The 25,408-nt window shown below is 28.3% G+C and overlaps 1 protein-coding gene across 2 annotated transcripts in view; it reads right to left on the reverse strand.

Moving 5' to 3' along the window:
• LOC123272952 (protein gustavus) overlaps window positions 1–25,408 on the reverse strand; it is a 156,044-nt gene that overhangs the window by 85,557 nt on the left and 45,079 nt on the right. The gene's annotated exons all lie outside the window — the stretch shown is intronic.

Raw genomic sequence — 25,408 nt, forward strand, 5'->3', positions numbered from 1 at the left:
GGTTAAATGCCATACGAAAGGGCTTGTCCAAAATTAGATTTTGGATATAATTCCAATTGGACCGATTCGGACCAATAGATTTCGAGAAATCTAAAAAAAACTGTAAAAAAAAATCTTTTCAAGTGGTTTTTTTGGAATAACTTTCGAACGGCTTTATCGATCAACTCCAAAAACTAATCAGCTCTTAACCTTGAAAAACCACGTCGATCGCCGCTAATCCGGTCAAAATCGGTTGATTCATTTGAGAGATATCGTGCAGGAAAGAAAACCCAAAAAAGGGTTTTTTTTTCGGAATTACTCCGAAATTTCTAGTTTGATCGATTTAAACTTAAAGATTTTTTAAAAGGTTTAAATAACTGCGTCGAATGCCGCCAACCGCGTAAAAATCGGTTCATTCATTCAAAAGTTATTGCGGTTTGAAAACTCAAAAAGTAGTGTTTTATCAAACTTTTATTAGACTTCTGAGCTCGAAGAGCTCAAAAGCATAGAAATGTTATCTGTTTGAGCTCGGAGAGCTCAAAACAACACATAAGCTGTATTTTTGAGCTCAAAGATCGCTCAAAAACGGCATAAGTGCAATTTTAAGCATCCAGGTATGGAATTAGCGGGAAGTTGCAGGGATGGCCTTCAGGGTCAACCGTTTTCCTAATTTTTTTTTTTTTTAATTTAACCTGTTAATTGACTTAAAAAAAAAATAGTTTGGAAAATCCAAAAGTGCACGACTCATAATGCTCATTTAATTATGAAATATTAATAAAATAAAAAATGTGAAAAAAATATATAGGTGATTCTCTGTAAGGATGTTTTTTGCGGTCCCAGGCATTTTTTTATTAGAAAAATTGTTATTTTGTTACTAAAAAAAATTTGTTGCGAAAGTAAAAAAACATTTCTATTTGGAGCATTGAAAACTAAAATGAAATAAATTTTGGTTTTTTTGCTATAAATTCGTAAACCACCGAAATATCAGTCCCCTGGGCTGTCCCATTCCCAAAATTAAAACTTTAAGATTAAATTTTAAGTTATTCGTTAATAATATATAATTTGGTCCATAATGTTTATAAACTTAATTAGTTAACTAACAATCTTCTTTAATAAAAAGTACCGAAAATTAATTTGTTTCATTAAATTCATTAAACCAAAGTTTGTCCCAGGCATTTTAAGAACAGTCCCCTACCAGAAGTTCAAAGCCAAAAAAAAATCCAGCGTGTTATTTTATCTTTCGTAAGGTTTATAAGGATCTAACTAGCCTTAAGTTAATAACCATAGGGCTGTTAGCGCTTTATCGCCATTTTATTTAGTGTCAAAGCACCGTTTGTGCTGGAAATATGTGTCTGGGCCACTTCAAAACTCAGTCCCCTGGCAACTATTTTTTATTTATAATTTATTTATAAAATTGGATCCATAAGTCTTAATATTATTCTAATTGATGTAAACATTCATTGAGAACTTGAAAAGTTGAATGCATTGAAATAGTTTGCTTGATTTTTCTCAATTTGATAAAAAAAACAGTCCCCTGTCATGTTATATGGCAAAAAAATGCACAAATATCGAAAAAACAAAAATTAATTTAGCTGTTTATTTATTATGATTAAGCTGATAGTTTTGTAGTCCTTGTTAATTTTTTTTCTAATAAAATCAAAAATAATTTGGTCGGACAATTTTGTACAGATTTAAGACGTCCTTACAGAGAATCACTCATATAAATCAGCTAAAATAGCACGATAATACGTACGCGCCTCAAGTCGAATAAATGTACACAATATATATATAGATATGCAGTCTTCTGATTTCTGTTTTATTTTATTAATTGTACATGAACGACACTGAATTACCTAACCATTTGCATTCGATGGCCTATAATTCTTCCAAAGAATTAAAAAATAAAAATTTAACTCAATTAATGCATTTTTTCGCAAGTTACAGTATTTCCGGAGTTTCATACATGACGGAGAGGAAAATTTTTTGATCAATTTTGATGTTTTTTTCCGATTCTATTGCACTAAATTAATTTTTAAAAAGTGTTAAATTAATCTCCATTAAATTATCTCGACAATAGTATGCAAAATATTTTGATTCTGTCAATTAACAAGACTATAATAATAAAATTAGTTGCCGAAATGAGGCGAAAAAAATTTTTCGATCGTAAAACACTCTCTGATGCTTCGCATCATGAGTCGTGCAATTTACAAAAAAAATAAAAAATTAGAATAATTAATTTTTTTATTTTCATAGATAATTATTTATAATAATTTGCCATAATTATATATAATAATTTGCCATAATTATATATAATAATTTGCCATAAATGAAAATTTTTTATGGGTCATTAAAATTAATTTGAATAATTAATGAATTTTTTTTTGACTATTAAAAAAAATTAATTTAATTAACAATAAAAATAAAAATAGATTAAAAAATCTTGATTATTATTTATAATTTAAATCGAATAATTTTTCTATAATTATTATTATTATTATTATTATTATTATTATTATTTTTGTTTTTGTTTTTGTTGTTATCAAAGTTCACTGTCCTAGTGCTCTGGAGTATTTCAAGTCAAGGCTACTAATAAAACTATTTTAAACTCGCGATGATTTTATGACTGCGTAGGTGTATATAATCACTATTTACATTGCACATATGAAATATGTACATGTAAAATGTAGATCATATCAGCAGCAAGAGCGTTAATTTTTTACCGAAAACAGATTTATTGGAATTCCAGCTCGACTATTACTCACATTAATTATTTTTGATTCTGTTTTGCTTTCGAGCGGGGAATCCGGGTCAATGAGACCCGCTGCGAGCTTTCACGATAAATACTCTACTCCCGCTGGCAATGTGGAAGCTTCAATTTTTTTGGTGCCGATAAAAACTCCTGGAATTTCCCGCGTTCATCCCGGGCTGTGAAATTACGCGCTAGATTTTGATTCCAGGCAAAAGGTAATTAATTGTTTGGCTATGTATCAACGTAAATCAAGTTTCCAAAAAGTATTATGTATGTTTTTTGTGTTATAAACAGTAACAACTGATTTTAAAATCGGTCATCTGTTTTCTAGCAGCTGCCGATAATTGCCGGGTTTTCTACCGTTAATTTCATGTTTTGTGTTTTTCACAGTTTAATTATTTTGTTACAGAGGTAATGATAAATCTAAGGCATTATTTATTCGGAACGAATTATGACATTTTTAGGCATTAATTTATTTGTCAATTTTTGGAAAAAGTTTAGTTATTAAATAAGTTAAATATTTTGAAATTCATTTATTTTTTAATAAAACAAAATGAATTAAAAATTTTTATTGTTTCATAATTTAAAAAAAAATTTTTTTTTTCATAAAGATAATATTTAATTTTTAGAAAAAATAAAATTTCAGAAAATAATTGAATCGTTTATTTGAGAAACCCCATAAGTCATATTTTTTTCGAAATTGGGTTTATTGCATTTTTCGGTTCTTTGAATTTTCCCTCACTTATACCAGCACTAAAAAATATCAAATCTCAAAAATCTCAAAAAATATCAAATTCCAAAAATAAATTTCTATGTTTTTTTTTTTTAAAAAACTTCTTTTGAGTAGAAAAATTCAGTTTAATGCAAAATACTTAAATTTTAATCATTTTCAGTGTGGGTTTAAAAATATTAAATTAAATTATTGTTTTATTGTTTGATGTGATTTCACTGACTCTAATTTTAAAATGATTGATTATTAGATAATTAGAAACTAAATTTACTGTTAAATACTTGAATTTTAACGAGTTTTACAATATTCGCTAGATGGATTAAAATTAAAAATATGTTGTTTTATTGTTGACTCTGATTCAACTGATTTAAATTCTGAAATTAATGATAATCAAATAAAAATATATTATATTTACTGTTAAATACTTTGATTTCAATAATTTTTGCAATTTTAGTTTTATAAAGTTAGATTGTGATAAATTAAAATGTTTTATTGTTGACTTTCAGTTCACTAATTTGAAATTAAAAATAGATGATTTATTATAATTTTCGTTAATTGTTCCAATACATATTTTGTACTTTATTACATAAATGTAATAAATTATTGACGGAGAAAAATTAATAAATTAATGATTTTATTACTATTTGTTCGTTTTGGTGAGAAACCCCATAAGTCAATCAACTTCAAATCATTATTATGAACAGTAGGAATTAACAATTAAATTTTTTCATGCTCGAATATTTTTTCAGGATACTAAAATTATTATTATTCATCATTGGTTCATGATGTTAATGCAAACTTAACCGAGAAAAATGTTTTTTGCTTTTCCTGAAAAATTTAGTATTTTTTACTTATGGGGTTTCTCAAATGAACGATTCAATTATCGGCTCAAAAATTTTATTTTTAAACTTTTTAACTTTCTACTTATTAAAAAAAAAAATGATTTTTCGATTTTCTGGAATAATTTGTATAAAAAAAAGTCAATTATATTTTAATTTTAATTAATAAATTTATAAATTTACAAAAAATCAAACGAGTTATAAAAATTAAATTGCCTGGAAATTGAATTTTCATTACACAATAAATTGTATACACTCAACTGTGTACTAATTGTAGCATTTAATGTCCAAAACAAAGCTTTTGTGAATAGTATACAACGCGTTAAAATTCTCATTGTTAAAAAAATAATCAAAAATCAACAATGCATGACAATTAATACGCTAGTTTTTAATTTTTTGCAATTTGAATATTCAATTTCTTGCAATTTTCAGCATTTTCATTTTAAATTCGCTAATAGACTAAAATTAATGCAAATTTTTCCCAAAAATCAACACATACTTTATTTTTCGACATAAAACCCACTTTAGCAAACAAAATAAAAAAGCTCATAGAGCATCTGCGTATCCGAAAAAATCCAATTAAACAGAAGTATCGATCGTCCGGATAAATAAACTATTTATTAAAACAGAAATTGAATGAAAGTAAACAGAGTAAATATTTAATTCGAGCGTTTAGTTAAATAAAATATAGTTTTATGTAGCTGGTAGCAAAAATAAAAAAAAAATAATTTATCTGATGACACAAATACGATTTTATCGATTGTCAGTTTAGCCGTACGAGTATAGCACCAGAGAGTAGAGAGCAAAATGGTTTACGAGTGAGTGAGAGGGATGTATGTTAAGGGGTGATAATAAATTCGACTCGGCAGAATAATCCACGGCCCCACCGTGTATTAAACGTGCTGAACAACCTTGCATCATACACTCTACAGACTACACTATTCTCATTTTATATATAAATATACAGCCACCTGGGATCATGTAATCGATCTATACAGATATAGATAGACAGATATTTCGCTTAGCGACAGTCAAATGAAACGATTGTGGTTAAAGGGATGAGAAATACGAATACTTTGATTCCCTGTAGTGCCACCACCTCAGCTCAGCTCAACTCGACTCACCTTTTTTTAATAATAATAATCATCATTTTTTATTATCATTATTTTTATGTTTACCTGCCGAGAAGTACAAGCTCACTACAGGCTTCAATGCTGTTTATTCAATACATTCTTTTTATTTTTATTTACTTTTAGTTGTATGTTGTATACCATCCTTTATTCCGTCATTATTATTATTATTTATCAAGGCCTTAGTCAATAGCTTCCCTTTTTGTTGATTTAATCCTCAAAGAATTATTTATCAATTAGACGGAATACTATTTTTGATTAAGAGCATTCAGCTCATTTTTTCTATTAATTTTGTTTGAATTAATTTTATTTACATCTCATTTTTTTTTTTAATAAACATCTCGGATTCAGTTAGATATAATTTTTATTTATTGTAAGAAAATTTATTAAAAATTATTCATTTCAATTTTTTTTATAATTTATAAAATTTTTTAGTGAGAATTGAATTTTAAAATAAAAATAAATTTAATAAAATATATTAAAAATTTTTTGTTTAGTTTGATAAATTTTTTTTTCTTCTAAATTAAAATACATGAAAGCGCTATTCAAATTTTTGGCATTCTAATAAAATACATTAAAAATTTTTTATTTTACTTTTTCAAATGTTTTAAAAATTTTATTAGTGAGGATTAAATTTTAAAATAAAAATAAAATTTTTTTATAAAATATATTAAAAAATTTTTATTTTGCTTTTTTATAGTATGAATTGAAAATTTCATTTTTTTTTTTAATTTCAATTATAAGTTCAAATTTTTTTTTAAACTTTTTCAAATGATTTAAAAATTTTATTAGTGAGGATTAAATTTTAAAATAAAAATAAAATTTTTTTATAAAATATATTAAAAAATTTTTATTTTGCCTTTCTATAGTATGAATTGAAATTTTTTTTTTTTTTTTTAATTTGTTTATAGTCGCATAAACTACTAAGGTCATGAGCGACTACGTTAGGGGGTAAACTTTTGAGATTGGAACTCGTTTTATTTTTTGGGCTGAGCAGAATAATACACTTAAATATTGAAAATATTCATTGGTGTGCGCCGGACTCGAACCCGGTCCAATGCTTTGGTAAGCAAGGGCCGGATCCGATAGGGCTACTGCGCGCCTCTGAAAATTTTATTTTTTTTAATTTCAATTATAAGTTTAAATTTTTTTTTAAACTTTTTCAAATAATTTAAAAATTTTATTAGTGAGAATTAAATTTTAAAATAAAAATAAAATTTTTTTATAATTATTATAAAATATATTAAAAAATTTTTATTTTGCTTTTTTTTAGTATGAATAGAAAATTTCATTTTCTTTTAAATTCAATCATAAGTTCAAATTTTTTTTTAAAGTCAAATTAAAAAAAAAATTTACTCAAATATTTTTACAGCTTTCATAATTTTTTATTAAAGAATTTTTCCCGAAAAACTTTAAATTTCCCTCACAAAATTTACTAGCGAGGTAATAAATGTATTTATTCAGGCTTTAGAATTTCAAAAATCTTATCTAGCATCTGGAAAATACACCTTTGAGGACTTGGTTAGACTCTAAAGAAATCCTTTTTCCAAATAAAAGTGGCTTACGTCAGAATTCTAAAAGAAAAACTCTTCAAAGAGTATATTAGTCAGCAACATAAATATAAAACATTATTACAAACATATTATTGTTGCAATCGATTCTTGTTTGTATTACCAACTCAAAATTTTGACTGATAAATAAAAATAAAATCTTCTGGTCAATAAAATTAAGAATAAAATAATCTTAAATATTATATAAAATTTTAACGGCTCTAAATATTAAAAATAAAAGTATTAAAAATATATATTAATATTAAAATATTAAAAATAAATACAAAAATAATTAATTTGATAATATTAATAATTTACGTGATTTTATATCAGTCTAAAAATTTATGATAAATTAATTAATATAAAAAGTAAGTTTCCAGACATAAAAAAATAGCAACAAGTGAGTGAATAATAAATAAAGTAACTAATCTATTATTTACCAAAAATAATAACTTATAAAAAAAAGTTATAAATTTAATATGAGACTTGGAATAAACTTTGATAAAAATAGATGTTATATCTATCGAGAATAACGATATAACTAGAGCAAAGACTTTAAAGTCTGATCCTATAATGACGGAATGGTTGAGCGAGCAGATAGCTGAAAATGCATCAAAGTCGTCTTAGGTCCTCGTACGTAGGTAGTTGCTGGTTGGTAGTCCCGAGGTCCTTTCTCACGACCCAAAGGACGTGCACGAGGATCCTCGGGTCTATACCCAAGCTCATTCCTTCTATTCCCTTGTATAGGTACTGCGAACAGCTGGGCAATCCCTAAGGACCAGCTGCACACTTCCTATCCTCTAAGCCCAATACAAGTAATTTCGAATTCCTGACCCTCAATATCTTCTATCTTGTCTCTATCTCCGCGAGGTTCCTCTTATTCGACCTTTCTTATACTCGGCACTTGTACACTACTCTTATTTTACTTTGAAGAAAAGCCTTTGAGGTTCGATACCGGCTAGACGTTCTCTCTGATTTCTCGACCAATCATTTAAAATTTCAAGTTTTTACTTTTGAAGTACAATACTAATTACTTCATATTGGAATTTAAAAGAAAATTTTTTTTTTTTGGGTACACTGAGAAAAAAAAATACTTTTGCTCAATTAACATTTTCTTGGCTCAAGAAACTCGCTGACGATCAAATATTATATTGTTATTAATTATTAATTTCTGAAGAGAAGAACATCAATATTTATCTTTGGATAATAGATAAACAAAAGAATAGCTTCATTTAAATTAAGTAAAAATTATTTCAATCAATTTAACAATTTCTTGAGCTAAGAATATATATTCTTGAAAATTTTCAAGAACATAAATTCTTGTATCAAGAAAATTTTCTTAAATAAAAGTATAATTTAAGTATTTTAATAAAAGTATTTTTTTTTTCTCAGTGTAATTGACAGATTGCTATAAATTTATAGTACGTTTGTATTTTTGGGTTTTCAAGAGGCCTAAGGTTGAATGACTGAATTAATTCTCCCGATAACGATGATGAGGGTTTCGATAAATTATCAATGTAAATAATTGATTGCTTCACGGAGAAAAACATTTTGCTATAGGAACTCTATAGTAGTTAGTTAGTTGTAAAAAGTTCCAGTAGGTTAACGTATTCTTATGGTAACAATACCGTTTGGCTCCTGCAACTCTACGTCATTGAGCTCTGAGAGCTAAACGTTATTTACCTCTCACAACTCTACAGGATCGTTCTGAGACTATAACAAATTTTCGGAAGTCTGTTTAGTAATTTTTTTTTACGATTTAGCATTGATAATTTAATAAATACATGCGGCAGAATGAATTTATATTGCCAACAATAATTGTATATGACAAATAAGAATAGTATTATAAGGTAAAAGCCCCAATAGATGATCACGTACCAGTATATGATCACTCCATGTATTTGTATATCTATATTCACAAATATAGGTATACAAATACATGGAGTGATCATATACTGGTACATGATCATATATTGGGGCTTTTACCTTAATAGAAATAAAATAATAATAGAACTTATATTACAAATAAAAATTATTTGTAAAATAAAAATATGGTCGTCACAAAATTATCTTATTTTCTTAATTATATCAATAGATATTGGACATAAAACCATTACCGTATATGCACGAGAAAAGATAAATAAACGACAACAAATTTTATTTTGTGTTAAATTGGGTCTTTTTAATGTATTCCGATAACTTATCACTTATCACAATATATTCAACTAATAAATTAAATTAATAGTCACTACAAATGAACCTTGAAAAACCATAAATACAAAACTGTTCTAACGAAATTCAATTTGACAAAAAAAAAAAAAAAAACCTATTTCCTTAAATAAATAAATTGGGAACTCAATTGTCCTCATATATTTTTAATAATGTAGATTAGTAACAAAATAATTATGTTTGGCATTTTAGAAGGTTATGAAATATGTCAGCGCACTCTACTACTGTGCAACGTAGAGCGCTCCCAACTATACCGTTTGGCTCTGAGAACAATCCCGTAGAGCTCTGATAGCTCAACAACATTGATTTATCAGAACTAAATAACATTTTGTTACTGTAACTCTACAACGAACAGTAAACTGTGTATAGTTGTGGTAACTCTACAGTTACGTTACCAGAACGAAATTTTTTTTTCCGTGTTCCGTTATAAATCAATTGTTATATATATATTTCTACTGTGAAAATTAAATTTTGTTAATTATTGACGGAAGTAAAGGGATATTAAATTATTGCTTGATAAAAGATAATAGGGGTTGAAATGTCAATGATTTATTGATTTTTTTTATATCTGATTTATATATGTCTATACAAATATAATTTGATTTATATATAATATCATGCTGCGCGTATTATTGATATATTTATAAAACTTATTATTATTATCTATATTATAAAAAGAATAAGCAAAATTTTGTGGCTAGTGTATTTATATGATAAAATGGGTTTTTATGGTTAAATTTGGTATCGTTGGAAAAGTTTTGAACTGGAGCTGAGGCTTCCCATGGTTTCATATAATTCTCACCAATAGTCAATTTATGATGATAAGTATTCAGGCTGCATTCGAAAATGCTTTATCTCTAGATTCATAATTAAGAAATGACCTTGTATCTCGTAAACCATTGACATTTTTAAATATATAAGCTCATCACGATATTACACTCATCAAGACCTTTCATTTGAATACCCACATCATTTTTTCATATATTTATATGTATTATATATATATATAAATCTATATGTATATATGAAAAATATATCAAAATGCATGTGGGTACTCGAATGAAAGGTCTTGATGAGTGTAACATCGGGATGAGCTTATATCTTTAAAAATATCAATTGTTAAGAAAGTACAGGGCATTTTAACAAATATCTTTTGACCTTTTGACATTTTTGAAGATATAAGCTCACCTCGATGTTACATTCATTGAGATTTTTCATTTGAGTACCCACATCAATTTTTCATATATTTATATCTATTATATATATATATATATATATATATATATATATATATATATATATATATATATGTATATATGAAAAATATATCAAAAATGCATGTGGGTATTCAAATGAAAGGTCTGGGTGATTGTAACATCGGGATGAGCTTATTTCTTTAAAAATGTCAATTGTTAAGAAAGTACAAGGCATTTTAATAAATGTCTTGTTAACTATTGACATTTTTAAAGATATAAGCTCATCTCGATGTTACACTCATCAAGACTTTTCATTTGAGTACCCACATCAATTTTTCATATATATTTATAAATATTATATATATATAATATCAAAATGCATGTGGGTACTTAATTGAAAGCTTTTGATGAGTGTAACATCAGGATGAGCTTATATCTTTAAAAACGTCAATAGTTAAAAAAGTACAGCGCAATTCACTAAAAGTCATTATTTAATAAAGCAAAATTTTATTTATTTATCATTTACAAGTCACGGCAGTCACATAGGGACTGCAAGGTTGTTATTTATTATAAAAGTGTAATATTTTTTAAATTAAAATTCAAAATAAAATGGTAAAATATATACAATATAAGACAATATTTGTTGATAAATGATGTACACACATTTGTCGATAGAGTTAAGCAAGCGAAAACAATTCCGCTAAGTAAACTGGTGGTTTCTCAAGCGTAATAGCTTGACGACTAGGTCTCCAACTGCGACTGCGGAGCTTCTGCACCGGACACCTGTTGGAACAGTCGTAAACCCATTCGAAAGTTTAACAATCTAAACGTTAACGTTAACGGATGAATGTCTCGATAATCATAATAATAATGATAATAATAAGAATAATAATAAATCTGGATGTTCGAGAAAAATGACATAAATTACTCCGAGTAATTGCTCACGAAAGAACAAATGATAAATAATAAATAAAATACAATAATTTATCGAACACGTGTTTTATCTTAGTCCGGTATTTAGCTTCAGTTTACGTATTTATTGCGCGTCGTGCACCAACATACTTGATTACAAGTAGCACTATTAATAAATCTTAAACACAATGTGAGAAGGCGTTACGCGAGCTTATCTCGTGGCAAATCTCCTCTACTACTATTAGCACCACCACCACCACTTACCACACATACATACGATTTGCTACAGTGCAGAGAAGTATATGTGTAGTATATATACTACAAAACACTGCAATAGACGAAGACGAAGTCGACGACTGAGAGTAGAGTAGGCCAGAGTTATGCACAAGAGCGGGTATAGTAGCGCACGAGTACGAAGAGTATGATCATAAACTGTAAAAGTAAATCCGCGGATTTCTGGTAATTCCCTCGTAAATTACTCTCTTATATCACTTTTAAAGTTACATATCTAATGTATATTTAGATTGTAAAGAAAATTGACTTGTATCATTTATTTTCTCCTACAACAGTTCTTTTTTTAATAATTATGCTTTATGTATTATATATTATGTGAGTATCTTTGTCACGAAGTAAATTAAATTTTTTTTTTTTACGATTATGCTTTTCGATAAAATTTAGTTTTAGGAGATCCAATTTATTTTTATGGAAAGTAAGATTTTAATAAATTTTTTATGAAGTAAAAATTAAACTTAAAATTTATAAACTATACCGATTTTAGAAAATTATTTATTTAATTTATATTTTTTGAGAAAATTACATTAATAAATAATTAAATAATTTGAAATTAAAAAAGTTTGGAAAATCCAAAAGTGCACGCCTCATAACGCTCATTCATTAAAAAAAAAAAAAAGTTAATTGTGTAATTTTTTAATATCAAAAATTGTTTTCTATCTTTGTTGTTTGTCGGAGACATTACTCCCCTATCTTTATGAGGGAAAAAATGGCGACTTCTCGGTGCGCGGGAAATTTGAAATTAAAATATAATCATAAAGTTTTTTTGTATTAAAATAAATTTTTATTAAACATACATTAAAAGTTCACGTAAATTATAGCAGATTTAATATATTGAAGTGATATTTGCAAATTTAAACAATAAATGAACACCGTGAGCAACTGTTTTAAGTACCGACCTTACATAACCTATAACAGTTGATATTGCTTTGTGACAGCCCAGTACTTGTCAGTTGATATTTTAATAGTTATATTATTATAATTATTTGACCATAATTATGAATTGAATTTAATCAATTTAATTCTGATTAGAAATAATTTTATATTTTATGCTATTTTTCGAGTGATCTCTTGCAAAAAAGAAAAAAAAAATATCTACTAATTTGACCTCGGAATGCGACGATCAAACTACCTTAAATGAATCGTTTATTTGAGAAACCCCATAAGTCATATTTTTTTCGAAATCGGGTTTATTGCATTTTTCGGTTCTTTGAATTTCTCTTCATACCAGCACCAAAAAATATCAAATCCGTGTTCAAGACCTAACCAATCGGTCGATACACGGAAAAAAGTAAACTGTAATATTTACTCGGATTCCGGTTAATTTTTATAGTTTCAAACAGTAAAGCGGACATCGGGGTGGCAAAAATATAAATATTCCAGAACTTAATGTAGAAAGTATAAAAGCCACAATTTATAATTTAATATCCAAAATAAGTGATTAGTAGCTGTCACTATAGTAAATAACGACTCTTTCATCTTAAAAAATTACAGTTTCAAACAGTAAAAATTGCCATTTTAATATATAGTCCATATTATGAGGAGAAGGGGAACTCAGATGAAAGAGAAGGGGGTCTCACTCTGGGAGAATTTAACATTTGAAACAGTAAAAATTATACTTTTAAAATATACATTTTACCAGTCCAAGCAAGTCAATAATTACAGTTTGATTTTTAGCGTTGCGTTTAAAATTTACCATTTTACTTTGTAAATATTGACGTTGTTTTTAGGTAAGAAATGATAAATATCAAAGTCTGAATTGTTAATTATTATACTTTAACATTTTAGACATTTACATAGCGAAAATTACTGTTTGAAACAGTATTTTGTTCCATGTAAAGAGTAAATTGTAACGTTTAAATGGTAAATATTATAAAGTGAATAGTAAAATCACGATTTTACTGTTTGAAATGGTAATTTTTAGAAGTTGATCATTACTTATTATAAATCGACTATTATTTATTACAGTTTACTTTTTTCCGTGTATACATGGATATTTTTGAGGCTGTAACCTCAAAACTCCGAAGCTTTTAACAATTTCGCCTAGAACTAAAATTGTAGAAGACTAAATTTCTGTAGAACAACATCCAATTTACACATCCTTTCGCGAAGTATGAAGTAAAATCCGTAAAGGTTTTCAAAAATTTTGTTACACTCTGCATAAATTTCATCAAACAAGAAGGTTCACCACTGAAGTTGTAGCGATAGAATAGAGCCGAAGCTCTTGATTATTTAAATGTAAATACTCGCGATAGTTTAGCTAAGAAACATTATATATATAAAACGTATATATATGATGATGATGTATATGATATATATAAAGGAGAAAGAGATTGAAGGGAAAGTCTGAGCTCCACAACGTTCACCTTACGGAGATCTGTCGAAATATTGAGAGTGATAGTCGTTTCAAGCGTTCACTTGTCAGTAGAGAAGACGTAGTGCCGACCCGACGAAGACGTCGAGTCACGTAGAGCTGTCTCGGGCTTGGGTTAGGTTATCTCTCCCCTTTCATTCTCACATTTCCATCTTTCTCTCCCATATAAATATATAAAGACATATATCTATATACAAGACTTTTACATACATACATAAATTTATATAGAAGAGCTTACAATTTTGTTACGGACATGAACGGAGTTGTACCATTGACATCATTGTGCTCCCAGATACAGAATAAGAGCCTTGCTAGGATAAAACGATTTCCATTATATCACGACCAGACTCTACTCAACTCGTGGCTAAACGCACGCTCAACATTCGCCCCACAGTATATAACACATTCGTATTTCCGTTTTATTCCTCGTGAATAAAAAAATTTTTTACCATTTGTCTGTACTTGGTTCCTATTTTATTTTTAATTTATTTCACGGCCGTCAATTAATCGACGTAATCAACTGTTAATTAATAAAAAATGTCAGTAGTTTTTTATTAGCCAGATGATTTATTACAGTGACCCGCGAACGGGATACCGACTTTTAAATAATACACCAATAAACACTTTTTAACAATCAATTATTCATTTCATTTTATCGGTTAAAGTGCTTGTTAATTTTTAATTTACTCTCGGAAAATTTTATCATTTTCTCTTAATTTTATAAGGTTATTTTTATTGAATTTTTTATGGAGAACATTATTTTTTTCTTTTTTTTAGTTGACTTTTAGGAATAATTAATACTAGCAATCTTGCAGTCATTATATGACTGACGTGACTTGTGAATTATAAATAAATAAAATTTTGCTTTATTAAATAATGAATTTTGTTAAATTGCACTGTACTTTTTTTAATATTGACGTTTTTAATGATATAAGCTCATCCCGATGTTACACTCATCAAAAGCTTTCGTTTGAGTACCCACATGCATTTTGATATATTTTTTATATATGCATATATATAATACATATAAATATATAAAATATATGAAAAATTGATGTGGGTACTCAAATGAAAGGCTTTGATGAGTGTAATATCGGGATGAGCTTATATCCTTAAAAATATCATTATTTGACAAGATACAATGTCATTTCTTAATTATTGACATTTTTTAAGATAGAAACTCATTTCAATGTTACACTCATCGAGACCTTTCATTTAAGTACCCATATTGCATTTTTTTTATATTTCATATATATATATATATATATATATATATATATATATATATATATATATATATATATATATATAGCACTTGTGAAATATTTAAATATATAAAATATATGAAAAATTGATGTGGGTGCTCAAATGAAAGGTCTTGATGAATGTAACATCGGGATGAGCTTATATCTGTAAAAATGTCAATAGTTCACAAGATATAAGGTCATTTCTCAATTATGCATCATAAATTGACTATTGGTGAGAATGATATGAAAAGACACAACTTCAGGTCTCGACTTTTCCAACGGTACCAAATTTAATCATAAAAACCCATTTTATCATCTAAATGTACTGGCCACAAAATTTTGCTTATTCTCTTAATAATATAGATAATTTTTAGTTATTTATCTAGATATTTTTTTAAATTAAAAAAATTTTTTTTTTTTAATTTTAGATATTTTTTATTTTTATTATTTTATTTTTATTTCAGATATATTTTTAAATTCTAGATATTTTTTTAAATTTTAATTAAATTTTTATTTGTTTTCCTAAAATTGTTTGCCAAAATAATTTTTGTATTTTTATTTCTAATTAAAAAAAAAAATCTTTAGTTTTTAAAAAAATTATAACGCAATTTAGAATAAAATACAATTATTAAAAATTTTATTTTTTCACAATATTCTATTTTTATTAAATCACTAAAAATATATTTTTATAAAAATAGTGATTAAAATAATTTCATGTAAAATTGACTGATAATTTTTTTATCGTAAAAAATTTTCAAGTGACATGAATATTGACTAATATAATCCCAAAAATATGACAATTATCATGCCGGTAAGTACTCAATAAGCCAATTGAAGCCCGAGCATAATTCACCGTCATTTAAACTTCGTGAGAATATTATTTGGAAATATTGTATCAATATAAATATTGGATTTATATTGAAAAATATAAAAAAACCGATGCACCGAGTATTGTATTAAGCGCGGAAATAAAAATCAATAGAAGCCAGACATATGGAACACACATTATTGAATAGTTGAGTTGAAAATACAATTGGCGAGTGAAGAGAGAAGAGCTTCGAAAATTTTCTATACAGATATATATACTTCGGGGATGGATTCTCGCAGCTGGTGGTTGTACTTGTATCTCCGCGAAGAGTCGAGGGTAGATCAGATACATCATATCAGGTATATATATGGTAACATAGATACTTATAAAGTTTCTCAACTGTCATCTTGAAATTGAAAGCGTGGGCACTTTTTCCTCTGGGTTGGAATATTTTTTTACAGTTGGAATATTTTTTCACTCCTACACTATAACATATATGTGTACAGTTGCAAGGACTTGTTATAGGTATATATATATGGAGAGAGTACGTAATGTAGCATACACTTACTTGCACACTGGGTGGTGTAATATAAGATATATAGCCGGCGAGATTCACAGTTCTCGTAGGACACTCGACAGATGTTAGAGAATATACACCAGTGCGCTATATTTATATATACTGTACAGTCTAATATATATTATATAGCATGACGGTGTACGTAGCTAGCAGAGTATGATAGTATGATAGTATGATGGGACGGATAGCGAAGTGGAGTATATATATATCTACTTTGGTAACACCCTAGTTGCCGAGCGCAAGGATACGAGAAGAAGAAGAAGCTTTACTTGAAAAGAAACTCATTTGAGTCCCGTGGGTGCAACAAAAGAGAAACGTGTCTCTTACCAAGACATTTATTATCATCTTTACTTCTTCACTTTCCTAAAAGACTCTATAAAATCTACTCTTCTCAACACATTTTTATCTCCAAAATGTTTTTTAATTACTTTACTTTCTTACCCGCTTACTGCTTTATACTTTTCAGGGCGAGATAAGTCGGGGTTGATAGGATTCTTTTTTTTTTTTAACTTACTCAGAACTCTTTAAGATTTTATTCTACTGAATGTCTGATTAATTTATCAGAAAAATTTAGTCCTCTGCTATTTTTAGTTTTTAAGTTTATTTATAGTCATTTAAATATTATTAAAAAATAAAAAAAAAAAGTTTGGAAAATCCAAATGTGCATCCCTTAAGGAAGTCCTTTCGCCCCAGTTGATTCACAACAACTGTAGTAGTCAATATTCAATAAATTAAAATAAAAAACCCATAAAAATTCCTAAAATTAAAAAATAAATAGTATATGAGGCATTAATCGTTGAAATTTTGAAAATTAAAAAAAAAATAGTTAAATACAAAAATTAATTTGACTCTTGTAAATCAGCTGTTAGTAATCTGTCCGTAATTTGGCAACGCTATATTTTGATTGTTTACATTTTCATTTGCACAATATAACCTTAACCATGTTTAAGTTTTTGCAGTCAGTGTAAATAAATAAATTCATTAAAAATGTTTAGTCATAAAACTATAACATTCTATAATGTTTCATGGCAAGAATGCTAGTTTTTTCTAATTATTGTTTTATTTTTCAATTATGAAATATGAAAATTTTTTAACAATAAATTAATTAATAAGTATGAATGAAAAACATAAGTGCGTTAAAGTTTAGTTTGAATTTATTGAATGGTCTGAAGCTCGCGCGCTACCCAACGTTGCCAAATGTTCTGACGCCATTTAAATGTAGGTTACTTAAAAATTTTCTGTAATTTTATAATTTTTATTTCTCCATAAATTCCACGGCAACCTATATATTTTATTGCAAAAAATAAAACCTGAATATTTCGAAAACCTTATTTTGAGTTTTTTTTTTTTACCCCATCTAATCGGTGGTTAATGCCATAATTCGAGAAAGTTGTTAAGGTCTGACTTTCTCATAAGACTCGGAAAAAATACTAACATTTTTAGAAATTTTTTTTTCAAAAATTTCCACGGTGAAGAATAAATTAAACTTCACTACTAGATAAATAAGGACTCTAACTATTAGATAAAACTTAATTTTATGCATAATCTAATATTTTTTATTTAACATTGATGGCGAAAGGACCTCCTTAAGGAAGTTCGAGCGTAACTAATAAGTCAAAATAGTGTTAAAATTTTTTTTTAATTTTAGTCTTCCCAATATTCGTAAAAATTCTTTATTTTAATTTAAAATAATTTAAACAATTTAATAATTTATAATTTTGACTTATTTAATAAAGTAAAGTAATAAAATGACTTTCGTATTTATTTCTTGCCGGAATAAATAAACAGATTTGGCAATAGGGCGCTTGATTATACCTATAACTGAGACGTGGATGAGTGTATGAGTTAAACATTTCTTTCTCTGTAACTATATTTCTATCCTTTTCTTTTTTCTCAGCTGTTGACGCGATGTTGTCAAATCTTTATTCGAATAAATGGCTGACGATAAACGAGTTACAAACATAAAATTTGACTTTAAATATTTCAAAAGTTATCTCGGTAATGTATTATTATTAAATTGTTTTTATATTTTGCAATAATCCAAGTTTCATGTGTATAGTTTTTTATCCTTTAAAGTTGGGAGGTTAATATTTAAAAAAATAATTAAAGTCTCGACAAAAGTTTGTCCGCCATAAGAGCCCGTGTATAAGGAGATAAAATATGTGATTTTTAAAATTTAATATCTAAGTAACTAAATGTTGAATCTTTTTAAAATTTTGGGATTAGATAAATGACGTATTTATTTATACGTATGATTAATTTTAAAGCTCAAAGTTGGAAATTATTTTTTACATTAAATTCGCTCGAACCTCTTTAAGAGCTCATCTGATACACAAATTATTTAGATTGAATGTTTAGATTACGATTTGTTAGCTTTTTCATAAAGACTTCTATACTTTTTTGATTCTTTTTTTTGTTTGAATTTTCCCGCGAGTGGTGTTATCTCCTCTATAGGCTGAGCTAAAAAAAAAATCTTAACAGATGATAAAACAGTTAGTAATTATACCATCATATATGTATAATTTCGGCTTGTTTAGTTATTTCAATCCTATTTTATGAAAAATAATATATATGACTGTCGAAATTGCAGAAAAAGTCACCGAGCTGACAGTCGAAAAAAATTAACTGTATTGAAACGGAATTATTTTGACACGAAATTTTCACAAGGGTTTTGGCAAACTCCCTAAGGAATAAAACAAAAAAAAAATTAAATCGTGAAAATGATTTTTGACAAAGTTGTGGTGTTATCAAGCCTAGTGCTCCTGTGAATACAACGCTCTTATTCACTTAATTCGCCAGAAAAACGAGTTTCTCCGGAGAAATCTTATTTAATCGATAAGAAAATTTTTTTGACGTGTTCTGTAGTTATTATTATTTATTTCAATATGCTTTTTATACATAATTTTTTTTGTTTAAATTATGAAAATCATGTTTGAATCGAAATCACGATTTTTTGGCGAGAAGAGAATTTAATTTTTTTTTTTTAAATAATTTTACATTTTTAAGTCAAGAAGTGTTAAAAATTGTTAAAGAATTGAAAAATAATTTTTTAAAAAATAAATTTCAAATTAAAAAAATATTAACTATAATTACGTTACTAATAAAGGATTAATAATCTAGCGCAAAGATTATGACGTCATTAAAAGTTTCGATTACTCAGTAATAAAGAAAATAAAAAAGGTAAATAATTACTAGGCAAACGAATTTAATTTAAAATTTCCTTTGAAAGGTGAACGATTAAAAGAGTTAGGCGATTACGTGATCGAGTTTACCGGTGGGAAGGAGAATGTCGCTCGTTTTCATTTTCTTTCGCAAGTAGACTGTTTCTAAACAGAAACCCACCGATACAATTTCCGCGTTTTAAATCTTTATACATCTACAAATAGCCCGCATAGTATACATAAAACCCGCGGAGCTCCACACAGCAAACTTTCTTCAAGAAGTCCATCATACATCAAAGTAATGCCTTCCTTTGACAGACCCTCCCCTTCTCTCCCTTTGGTTAATTCGATTAACGCACCCATACAGACTGAGACCCGCAAAAGCTTATTTTTAAATTACGAAAAAAAAAAAAAAACGGGCATTTAAAGGAAAGTTGTAAAGATTGTTTTAGCCTGCCCGTAACCAAGCTGATAGCAGCGAAAAGGTGATGGAGGATTTTTAAAAGCTCATGGTGATGTGATGTGATGTGATGTTAAAAAAGGCCTCTCCAAAATCCTGGATGATAGAAGCGAAGGAAAACGGAAAACGGAACGAGCGCATAATCGATGAGGGATTCCAATCTCCTTGAAATCTAGCTGCTTTCATGGGATGCATTCAACCCGATAAGCTCAAAACACATATACATTTATATACATTTATGTCGGGCCGTAAAGACCGTACTAGACTTGGTGCCTATAAACGGTTGATGTTCCAATATACGTTGATGTTGCTTGTACCTATACCAGGACCTTTTTTATCGGGCACTACCCGTCAATGTACACTTACCGATCTCACACAAAACTCTGCGCGCAAACTCTGCGGTATACGCGACATTATCTCGCTCGTGTGCCAACGACACGCCCCAATGTCGACATGACACACGAAAACCTGAGCTAGGAACTAAACCGCGTTGAGTAAAGCCAACCCGAGCCGAACCAAACCACACTTTGTTGTAGCGGTAAATCGCTACAAGATTCACACAGCAACGCTTTTTGAATAACCCGAGCTTCGTTCCATAACTGATAACTATATCTGATAAATTTACCTTCTAGAAACGAGAGATAGTGAATTTTGTTAGAACTTTTGGCCTTAGAAGATTTTTCGCTCTTTTTGATAAAGCAGGAAAAAGTCTATTTTGATTAGTTATCTGTGAAAAAAATTTTTATGACTTAATATGATTTTATATGATCATTATTATTTATATGATCATATATATCAATTAGGCTTTATATGGTCTGATATATGCATATAGAATTTTTTTATAAAAATAGTTTTGAAAAATTCCGATAGGTGGCGCATGGTCGCTGAATTTTCTCACTACTAGAGAGTTAAAATCAAAGTATAAAGTTCTAAATTAAAAATGTCTTTTTTTGACTTTTTTAAAGACCTTATCTGTCATTGATTTTCAGCAGAAATTTTTTTCACGGCTCTCATTCTCTATTGAAGCGGATTACTGTGATAGGCTAATGATTTACCCAAAGAGTCCTCAGTAAGCGGCGGAAAATATCGGAAAGAATTCCAATAGAACCGGAGTTGACAGTTTAGTTGGTGAAAATAGTTTTGAGAGTGTAGCTGGGTCGTAAAAGTCATTTTGTAGCAATGCTTGAAAGTGACATTAACGGTTTCCAGCATTTACGGTGACATTTGGTCTTATCGCCCCGACTGTAGTAAAGGGAAATCGAAAATTGCACATTGGCTCATTGATTACTCCTTCAATGTCTTTCATCAGCTCCTTTGCTCTTTCAAATTCATATAAATAGCTTTTACTTTTAAAATCTCTTTCTCATTGAAGCATTTATGAAAATACATTCACCTCAAACCCAAAGTAATAATAAAAACCAATATTGGAAACACACAAAGCTTGTTACTATTATTAATTCTTATGAATTTACAATTAATCTACCCAAAAAAGATTCACAAAAAAGATCTTTTAGCTTCAGCAAAACCTGATATAAGGATCGCATTTGTATGATTTAGGAATATGCTAGTGAGGTACTTAGTGAGCTGCAAGCCTGCTCGAAAAACAAATTAATAATGCACCGACTTTGGCATAAGTTTCCGTTTCTAGTAAGGCTCTGAGCCAACAACTTATACTTATATACAGTATCCTGTGTACGGGAAGCCTCAACTCTCCAGAATTCTACCAACTATCAACTACCACCCAAGAAACGTGAGCATCCATGAGCCCGGTGGTAAGTACTCTTCATCTCGATTCTTTATAAAATACACCCAGATCCAAAATTCTTGCATTAACAAGAGAAGAACCTTTTCCTTCCAAAGAATTTAGTTCATTAAACAAAATTTTTTATCTCTTAAAGGTAGTTTGGGCTCCAAATGACTTCAACTTGAACCTATATTTTTTTATATGGGTGATTCTCTGTAAGGACGTCTTAAATCTGTACAAAATTGTCCGACCAAATTATTTTTGATTTTATTAGAAAAAAAATTAACAAGGACTACAAAACTATCAGCTTAATCATAATAAATAAACAGCCAAATTAATTTTTGTTTTTCGATATTTGTGCATCTTTTGCCATATAACATGACAGGGGACTGTTTTTTTATCAAATTGAGAAAAATCAAGCAAACTATTTCAATGCATTCAACTTTTCAAGTTCTCAATGAATGTTTACATTAATTAGAATAATATTAAGACTTATGGATCCAATTTTATGAATAAATTATAAATAAAAATAGTTGCCAGGGGACTGAGTTTTGAAGTGGTCCAGACACATATTTCCAGCACAAACGGAGCTTTGACACTAAATAAAATGGCGATAAAGCGCTAACAGCCCTATGGTTATTAACTTGAAGCTAGTTAGATCCTTATAAACCTTACAAAAGGTAAAATAACACGCTGGATTTTTTTTTGGCTTTGAACTTCTGGCAGGGGACTGTTCTTAAAATGCCTGGGACAAACTTTGGTTTAATGAATTTAATGAAACAAATTAATTTTCGGTACTTTTTATTGAAGAAGATTGTTAGTTAACTAATTAAGTTCATAAACATTATGGACCAAATTATATATTATGGACGAATAACTTAAAATTTAATCTTAAAGTTTTAATTTTGGGAAAGGGACAGCCCAGGGGACTGTTATTTCAGTGGTTTACGAATTTATAGCAAAAAAACCGAAATTTATTTCATTTTAGTTTTCAATGCTCCAAATAGAAATGTTTTTTTACTTTCGTAACAAATTTTTTTTAGTAACAAAATAACAATTTTTCTAATAAAAAAAATGCCTGGGATAGAGAAAAACATCCTTACAGAGTATCACCCATATTCATTCGAAAGATTATGATTTAATACATCTATACAAAAAAAAAACAGATTTTTTTACCACACCGTTTAAGAGATATAATTAATTAAAGTTTTGGAAAAATACACGGTCTCTTATGAGTGTCCTTGTTGAATAACTCCGGAAATGGAGGATTTATAAAAAATCGGCCAACTTGACCTAATAAAAAAAACTTTCCAATAGCTAGAACAATGTTTCATACATATTCTATCAAAATTTGATAAAGATTTCCCACATAGTTTTAATTTAATTAATTTTTTAATATCAAAAATTGGTTTCTATCTTTGTTGTTTGTCGGAGACATTACTCCCCCATCATTATTAGGGAAAAAATGGCGACTTCTCGGTGCGCGGCAAATTTGAAATTGAAATATAATCATAAAGTTTTTTTGCATTAAAATAAATTGTTATTAAACATACATTAAAAGTTCACGTAAATTATAGCAGATTTAATATATTGAAGTGATATTTGCAAATTTAAACAATAAATGAACACCGTGAGCAACTGTTTTAAGTACCGACCTTACATAACCTATAACAGTTGTTATTATTTTGTGACAGCCCAGTACTTGTCAGTTGATATTTTAATAGTTATATTATTATAGTTATTCAACCATAATTATGAATTGAATTTAATCAATTAAATTCTGGTTAGAAAAAATTTTATATTTTATACTATTTTTCGAGTGATCTCTTGGAAAAAAGAAAAAAAAAATATCTATTAATTTGACTTCGGAATGCGACGATCAAACTACCTTAAATACGAACGTGTTTGTTCCTTAGAATTTCATTGGAAAAACCAAAGTTTCTCTTTGAGGAACCGCAGAATTTGAAACTCTATGAGCCATGGGTTGGTGAATAGATTAGTATTTGGATCCCAACCCGTTCCTTCACATGGAAATTAAACCAGAAGCAGAACTTCTGTCTGGAATAACTTTTCGAGTCTTACCTTATGTATACTTGATACTTTCATGGGAATGTTATCAGCAATAATGCACCCGGAATTCGCTTATTGGGATTCTTAATGAAGCTTACCTGAAACAGAGAAAGAGACCTGGGTGTTATTTTGATGAAAGTTGATCATGCATTATCATCATCATTATCATTATCACTATAACCAAGTATTTAAACAAAATTATAAAGTCAAAGTTTAACAAAACAGAGACCGGTTTCCTTTATTCAGTGTATCGCTGCTCGGTACTTTAGTTGGTAGTTCTGAGTTGTTAGTTCCCTTCCTTGTTCCTAGTTCCCAGTTGCCAGTTCCGAGTTCCGAGTCAACTCTAACCAGAATAGATTGTGCTAAAGTAGTAACTAATGTAACAAGAGTAAAGTGTCGATCGTGGTTGGCTCGTTCATTGAGTATGTACCAACTGGTTATATCAAGTTACCGTAGTTTCCTGAGAAACAAAACCCACCTTTAAATATATACCCGATGGTGGAGGTAGAAGGAAGAAGACTGGCTAAACATATTCGAGATAACGCTAACGCGGGAGGTATTTATGTTAAAATAACAGAATATTACCAGAATGCCGAGGAGCTAGAGTAGGAGCCCCAGGAGCATAAGTGAACGGAGTTTTGAGTAATGTTTAATTTATAGAAGACTCTTTGATAATAGCACATCTGAGTTAATGACAAATTAACTCAGTGAAGCTAGATGATAAATCCCATCTCCCATCTCCCAGACATTAACTGGTATCTATGTTGGATGTTGTACGTTCTGCGAATCCTCCAAAGGTCCCAATATTACTAATCTCAAGTACATTAGCTGTCTATATAAACCACGGAACATACATCAGGTGTAGTGATGAGATAGTGCTGTTGTTTACACAACAGTATGTCTCTGGTGTACCGTGAATCTCATCTTAATAATGATAGGCACTAGTTTGCTCTATCCTACAGCTAGATGATTCCCGGGCTTGTAATTATAACCCTCGGATTGCACAGACACAAAAATGTGACATTATTTTAATGTAATTAGCAATTAGCGATTTGAATTTCACTGATGCAATCTTTAGGATATTTATGTACTAGCTGTCAATTTTTAATTTGTTTTTTATCAAAAATTATCATTTAAATTCAACTGCAATTATGATCTGAAGATTTAAAAAATTTTAATTCTAAGTTTTTTAAAGTTAGTATCTTTTAAAAAGTAAGGACTGAAACCTCGTGTTTATTTGAAGGTTATTGTTGACAATTTGTTACTTGTCAATATTAACTAGAAAGTAATAGGAAATATTGTTGACAAGGTTTTTAGTATATTTAATTGGATATGGTTCATTTTATTTATTACGGACTCTAA

Source organism: Cotesia glomerata, linkage group LG10, assembly GCF_020080835.1.
Source record: "Cotesia glomerata isolate CgM1 linkage group LG10, MPM_Cglom_v2.3, whole genome shotgun sequence".
Lineage (NCBI taxonomy): Eukaryota > Metazoa > Arthropoda > Insecta > Hymenoptera > Braconidae > Cotesia > Cotesia glomerata.